Consider the following 7,506-nt stretch of genomic DNA (forward strand, 5'->3'; position numbering starts at 1 on the left):
CTATTTTTGCCACCAAAGTGGATAACTTCACATTTATCCACATTAAATTGCATCTGCCATGAATTTGCCCACTCACCCAACCTATCCAAGTCACCCTGCATCCTCTTAGCATCCTCCTCACAGCTAACACTGCCGCCCAGCTTCGTGTCATCCGCAAACTTGGAGATGTTGCATTTAATTCCCTAATCCAAGTCATTAATATATATTGTAAACAACTGGGGTCCCAGCACTGAGCCTTGCGGTACCCCACTAGTCACTGCCTGCCATTCTGAAAAGGTCCCGTTTATTCCCACTCTTTGCTTCCTGTCTGCTAACCAATTCTCTATCCACATCAATACCTTACCCCCAATACCGTGTGCTTTAAGTTTGCACACTAATCTCCTGTGTGGGACCTTGTCAAAAGCCTTTTGAAAATCCAAATATACCACATCCACTGGTTCTCCCCTATCCACTCTACTAGTTACATCCTCAAAAAATTCTATGAGATTCGTCAGACATGATTTTCCTTTCACAAATCCATGCTGACTTTGTCCGATCATTTCACCGCTTTCCAAATGTGCTGTTATCACATCTTTGATAACTGACTCCAGCAGTTTCCCCACCACCGATGTTAGGCTAACCGGTCTATAATGCCCCAGTTTCTCTCTCCCTCCTTTTTTAAAACGTGGGGTTACATTAGCCACCCTCCAATCCTCTGGAACTGGTCCAGAATCTAACGAGTTTTGAAAAATTATCACTAATGCATCCACTATTTCTTGGGCTACTTCCTTAAGCACTCTGGGATGCAAACCATCTGGCCCTGCGGATTTATCTGCCTTTAATCCCCTCAATTTACCTAACACCACTTCCCTACTAACATGTATTTCGCTCAGTTCCTCCATCTCACTGGACACTCTGTCCCCTACTATTTCTGGAAGATTATTTATGTCCTTAGTAGAGGTATCAATGGTTATGGGGAGAAGGCAGAAGAATGAGATTGAGAAGGATAATAAATCAGTATATGATGGAATAGCAAAGCAGACTCAATGGGCTGAATGGCCATATTCTGCTCCAATGTCTAATGGTCTACCTTTAGATAAGTGTTCACTCTCTCAATCTCATTAAAACATAATGTATAGTTTAGTAAGGACAACAGAAGTGACACAGAGATGATCTTTCCCTTAGCTGGGTGTCTAGATCACAGTTTGAAAATAAAGGTTTGGCCATTCCACACTGAAATGAGAAAAGCCTTTCTTTCCTCAGGACATGCTGAATCTTTGGTCTTCTCTATATCGGAAGGCTGTGGAGGCTCAGTCACTGAACATACGTAAAGCAGAGATTGATAACTTTTACCTGTTAGGGGAATGAAGGGATTTGGAGATTGTGTATGAACGAGCCTCTGAGGTAAAAGATTAGCAAAGGTCATTGAATGGTGGAGCAGAAGAGAAGAACCAAAAAGACTCCTGCTTCTAGTTCATCCCCCACTGACACTCCACCACAGGACTTGAGGGCATGCAGTGCTGTTCTCTGATCAGATGTTAAGCTGAGGGCCACTGAACAGTAAACTTTCCTCTGGCTGTTTTAGGAACAGAGTTTCTTTTCTTTAAGTTGCAATATTTTAAACATCTTCGCATGTGCACTCTTGTGTATATGAGGCTATCATGCCTGCTATCTGACACTGTATTTAAATTGCTTTGAAATGTGGCAAAAAGAAATCTTCAGATTTTTAGTTGAATACTAGTTCTGCAAAACCAACATCTCTCCTCAACCTCTTATTCTTCCATATGCACCGTCTAATGTACCAAATCTCTCTTTAAAACCCTATCTACTTACATATGATTCAACTTTCAATGAATTTATTCCCAGAACCCTCTGTTTTTCCGTACTCCTCAGTGCCCTACTGTCACTGTAAGTCTACCCTGGTTTCTCCTCCCAAAGTGTAACACTTCACATTTGTCTGCATAAATTGCTATCTGCCATTTTTTCCAGATGCAGGTTTTGATAACGTTCCTCGCTATGCCCACAAACGTGATGTCGTCCATAAATTTGCTGATCCAGTTTATCACATTATTATCCAGATTGTTGATATACAGTATATGGCAAACAACACTGGACCCAGCACTGATCCCTGCAGCACTCCACTAGTCACAGGTCTCCAGTCAGAGATGCAACCAGCTACTACCACTCCCTGGCTTCTCCCACAATGCCAATGTCTAAACCAATTTACTACCTCATCTTGAATGTCAAGCGATTGAACCTTCTTGATCAACCTCCCATGTGTGACCTTGTCAAAGGGCTTGCTAAAGTCCATGTAGACAACATCCACTGCCTTGCCTTCATCAACTTTCCTTGTAACTTCAGAATGCTCTGTAAGATTTGTTAGGCACAACCTACCATGAATAATGCCGTGTTGACCATCCAAATACTTATATATCCAGTTCTTTAGAATACCTTTCAATAATTTACCCACTGCCGATGTAAGAATCACCAGCCTATAATTTCCTGGCTTATTCTTTGAATCTTTCTTTTACAACAGATCAACATTAGCTATCAGCCAATCCTCTGGCACCTCACCTGTTGTTAAGGACATTTTCAATAACTCTGCTACAGTCTCTACAATTAACACTGCAAATACCTCCTCCTCTTTAATCTCTATATGGTCCATAACTTCACTGATGCTTTGCTTCATTTCAATAGACTCTGCATCCATCTGCCAAGTCAATACAAATGCAAAAAATCCATTTAAGATCTCTCCTGCCTCACTTGGCTCCCTGCATAAATAACCAATCTGATCTTCAAGAGGGCTAACTTTGTCTCCTGCAGTCCTTTTGTTCTTAAAATATTAATGCAAATTCTTGGGATTCTCCTTCATTTTGTCTGCTAGAGCAACTTTTATGCTGTCTTTTGCCCTCCTTATTTCCTTCTTAAGTGTTGTCCTGCATTTATTATACTCCTCAAGTACCTCATTTGTTCATTTCTTCATATCCCTATTTTACTATATACCTTCTTCTTCTTCTTCTTCTTAACCAGGGCCTCAATATCTCTTGAAAACCAAGTTTTCCTAAAACTGCTATCCTTGCCTTTCATTCTGACAGGAACATACAAACTCTGTACTCTCAAAATTTTACTTTTGAAGACCTCCTACTTACCAAGCACACCTTTGCTTGAAAACATCCTGTCCCAATCCACACTTCTGATCCTTCCTGATACCAGCAAAACTGGCCTTTCTCCAAATTTGAATCTCAACCTCTGGACCTTCTCCATAATTATATTTAAACTAATGGCATTATGATCACTAGATGCAAAGAGTCCCCCTACATAAAATTCTGCCACCTGCCCTGTCTCATTCCCGAATAGGAGATTTTGTACCACACTCCCTCTATTTGGGATTTCTATGTATTGGTTAAGAACACTTTCCTGAACCCGTTTGACAAACTCTATCCCATCCAGCCCTTTTATAAAGTGGGAGTCCTAATCAATATGAGGAAAGTTAATATCACCTACTATCACAATTTTATGTTTCTTGCAACAGTCTGCAAACTCTCCACAAATTTGCTCCTCTAAATTCACTGCCTATTGTGTGGTCTATAATATAATCTCATTCATTTGGTCATCCCTTTCTTATTCATCAGTTCCACCTATATCGCCTCAGGTGACGAGCTCTCCAGTCTGTCCTGTCTGAGCACTGCCATGACATTTTCCCTGACTAGTAATGCCACCTCTCCTCCTTTAATTTCTCTTGCTCTATCACATCTAAATGAACGAAACTCCAGAGCATTAAGCTGTCAGTCCTTCTGCTCCTGCCACAAGTCTCACTAATGTCTACAATGTCATAATTCCACGTGGTGATCCATGCCCTAAGCTCACCCATCTTTCCTGCAACACTTCTTGCATGGAAATATACACAACTCAGAACACTGATCCCACCATCCTCAACCTTTCGATTCCTGTCTTTGTATGTAAGCTTAACAACATCTTTCCCCTCAACCACTCCACAATCTGCTCTGGTGTGTTGGTATCCATCCATTCCGTAACTTTAGGTATCCACAATTAGGAGGCATATGTATACCGTAAATGCAAGCAGGCTTTTCCACTGAGGTTGGAAGAGACTAGAACTGGACGTCAAAAGTTAAGGGTGAAAGGTGAAGTATTTCCTGAGGGGGATCTTCTTCACTCACAGGGTGGTGCAAACGTGGAACAAGTGCCAGCAGAAATGGTCAAAGTCAAAGTAAATTGAATATTAAAGTGTGTACATGTCACCACATACTACCTTGAGATTCATTTTCTTGCAGGTATTTACAGGAAAATAAAGAAATACAATCGAATATATTAAAAAGTATACATAAAGACTGACAAAAGTTTGATTGCAATCATTAAGAGGATGACTGTGAAGAGTACAAATTTGAGACTGTATACTGTATGCATTCTCTGATATTAAATGAACCTTTGAAGTTTGGATAAGTACATGGATGGGAGGGGTATGAAGTTCTATGGCCCAGCTGTGGGTTGATGGGATGGGGCATAACAAGAGTTCAGCACAGACTGTATCAGCCAAAGGGCCTCTCTCTGAGTTGTTGTGCTCTATGTCTCTATAAACACACAGTAAAATTTTGTGCTTTGCTTTGCAATGGATTTTCGACTGCAGTGTACAAGTAAACAAAAGCACAAATATTTCAAAAGCAGCAAAGTGTAGCTATGCAACCCTGATCCTTGCTGCTTTTCCCATTGGAAGACTGTGATGACGCTTAGGGGAGATTTAAATAGCAACTCTCAGATCCCAGACCAATTCTGACACTCAGTCAGCTGTTCTCCTACTATCTGGATTTAAGATAAGAAAACAATCAAGTTCTGTTTGAAAAACATTTCCATTGGGTTTTTTTTGAAAACAGAAAAGACAAACTTCCCGTCAAGGACATTGATAAACACTCTTGATTTCACACAATTAACTGTCCTCACAGATAAGTCCGAGACAGCTAATCAGTCTGTCAAACAAAAAGCCTGATTCGATTTATTTCCCAGGTGAAGACTCACTGTGAATATCTTCATTCTGGCAGCTGTGGAAGATGAGGAAGTATCAGGAGCGAGGCCAGCTCTCTGGCTGCTCTCCTCTCTCTCTCTCCCTCCCTCAGTTCACGCTTCGCTTCTGCTGCCTTTTACAGGGCCATTTTTCACTGTCTTCCCACTCTGGTGTCCAATCTCAATCAGGGCCTGTGTCCTTTGGTGCCTCCCGCATGCAATGTGGTGAGAAAGTGCAAGGGCGCTCGGTGTCCCACTCCGAGACAGAAAGGTGAAGCAAGTGCCCTAGCAAGATGGATGGAGGTGTTAGAGCAGCAGAGAGAATGAAATCAATGCTGCCGGTGACTTTGACATTTAACAATCTCAGTCACTTGGAGGGCATATCAAGGGCAGTCAAACCCTGCAGTTGAGATATAGCCAGAAGTCATTAACCCTCAGGGCACTGGTCTCAATCCTGGATACAAATATGCTCTATTTTGTAGTGTTTTATGTTACAGTGCATATACCAATGATTTATTCAATTCATGTTACAGGAGAATGGGATATCAAAGGGTGTTGGAAATGAGGAAATTGGCTTGTGTATGGAAAAGGACCAGAAGTGAGGTAATGAGTGGGATTACACTGGGTGGGATAATATGCAGCAAAGGTTAAAATATACTTATTACATACAGTTTAATCCCACTCATCACTTCCCACTTTGTCCTATTAAATATCAGACAAGGAGTGAGGTAATGAATGGGATTATGCTATCCTGGGAGGATACTTTGCATGTGGGAAGGAGAGACTAGAATTAAACTGAGTGAATTATTAAAGAGCACAGAAAGCCAAAGGAGACTGAGAGGAAGAAAAAGCTGAAAGACAGACACATTTAAAACACACATATGCAGTTATAAATATATAGAATTTTAGAGGAGTATGTATATCATCATGCATAGCAAGGTAATTATTAGCATAACCTAGCAAGCTGAATTATTCTGCTTCTAAGGTGGGACAGCATGTCCTTTGATCAAGTAGAATCTTGAAACCTGATCGCATTTCCTAAGGTGGGTAAAAGATGAAATGCTGTTTGTAGATTGGCATATCCCCAAGGCTCTAAATAAACAGAAAATTATTTGTTTTTACTGTATGTCTTGTGTTTCTATGATGATGTTTACACCTTCAGTTCTTGCAAAAGTCTTTAACAACTAAAAAACAGTGTTTTGAAATTTTGTCACTGTCTTAATATAGGAACACAGAAATCAATTGGTGAACATCAAGATTCCACAATAGTTTGTTTAAGTGAAACTGCTGATATGATAAGTAGGTAATGTCAGGGAAAACTCACCTGTTTCTCGTGGAATAGCTCCATGGGAACTTTACGTCCTCTGAGAGGGCTGGCAGCATCTCAGGTTAGCGTCTCTTCCAAAAGGCATTACTTTTATCAGTTTACCCTCTGCTTGGCACACCACTGATTAACTACATAAATAAAAGTCTACAAAGCAGAGCTTAAATTTTGAGTGAGCACGGTTCCTACCAAACCATGGCTGATAACTAGATCCAAATAGTAACTAATGAGCAATCACTAGCCGAGAGTGCACAAAGAGGAACAGTTCAGATGTTACAAGGTTATTTGTCTGGCTTGAAGTTCTTTTGTATTGATTTTTATTTTTGTTGTTTCTGCCAATCTGGAGCATTAAAAATTTGTTACTGTCACACTCTCAGTGACTGGACTCCTGCACTCATTTCATCGCAACACATTTCCCAGGAAAATCAATGAGAATTTTGATCAAAAGCTCCCGTTGAAAATGATCATGGAAGCTAATGATCACTGCTACAAATAGGAGTTAATTAACACCCACCATAGCGCCAGACAGACACTGCGTTCCAGGAATAACCAGGATGACACTTTTTCTGAAGATTTCAATACTAAATGAACCAGTTCCTTTCTGCAGATTGTACGTGGAATGCTATAATAGAGTACAGGTCTTTAATGTGACCGTTCCCATCATGTTGAATGTAAATTCAGCTGAAATTTCTAACCTTTTGTCCCTGTGGACCATTTATATATCGTGCAGGCTACAAACACACTGTCTGAATCAATGTTCCCATTTGTTAGTATTAAACCCGGTCTGCTGATACTCACAAATCTTCATGTTTAAACACAGGATTTATTTGTCAGTGAGGGAGAAATGGGGAGAATGAAACATGCATCAACTTGGAACAGAAGGGAGTTAAGCGGCACAAGGGAATATAAAAGCCGGAAGCTCTGTGTTCACTCACTGGGATGGACAGTGGGTATATGATTTAGAGATACAACACAGAACAGGACTTTCCGGCCCTGCAACCAACCTATTTAACACCAGCCTAATCACAGGACAATTTACAATGACTGATTAACCTACTAATCCAGCATGTCTGGATTGTGGGAAGAAACCGGAGCATTGGGAGGAAAGCCATGCAATTCATCAGGAGAACGTACAAACTCCTTATAGATGGTGCTAGAATTGACCTCCAATGCCCCAAACTGAAATA

The 7,506-nt window shown here is 40.7% G+C and overlaps 1 long non-coding RNA gene across 1 annotated transcript in view; it reads right to left on the reverse strand.

The window, feature by feature from the left end:
• LOC134358175 (uncharacterized) overlaps positions 1-6,517 on the reverse strand; it is a 94,757-nt gene extending 88,240 nt beyond the window's left edge. Inside the window, exon 1 of the long non-coding RNA XR_010020819.1 lies at positions 6,320-6,517. This is a non-coding gene — a long non-coding RNA (uncharacterized LOC134358175). The remainder of the gene's footprint in view (positions 1-6,319) is intronic.
• Between the last annotated feature and the right edge of the window lie 989 nt (positions 6,518-7,506).

This window comes from Mobula hypostoma, chromosome 18, assembly GCF_963921235.1.
Source record: "Mobula hypostoma chromosome 18, sMobHyp1.1, whole genome shotgun sequence".
Taxonomy (NCBI): Eukaryota; Metazoa; Chordata; class Chondrichthyes; order Myliobatiformes; family Myliobatidae; genus Mobula; species Mobula hypostoma.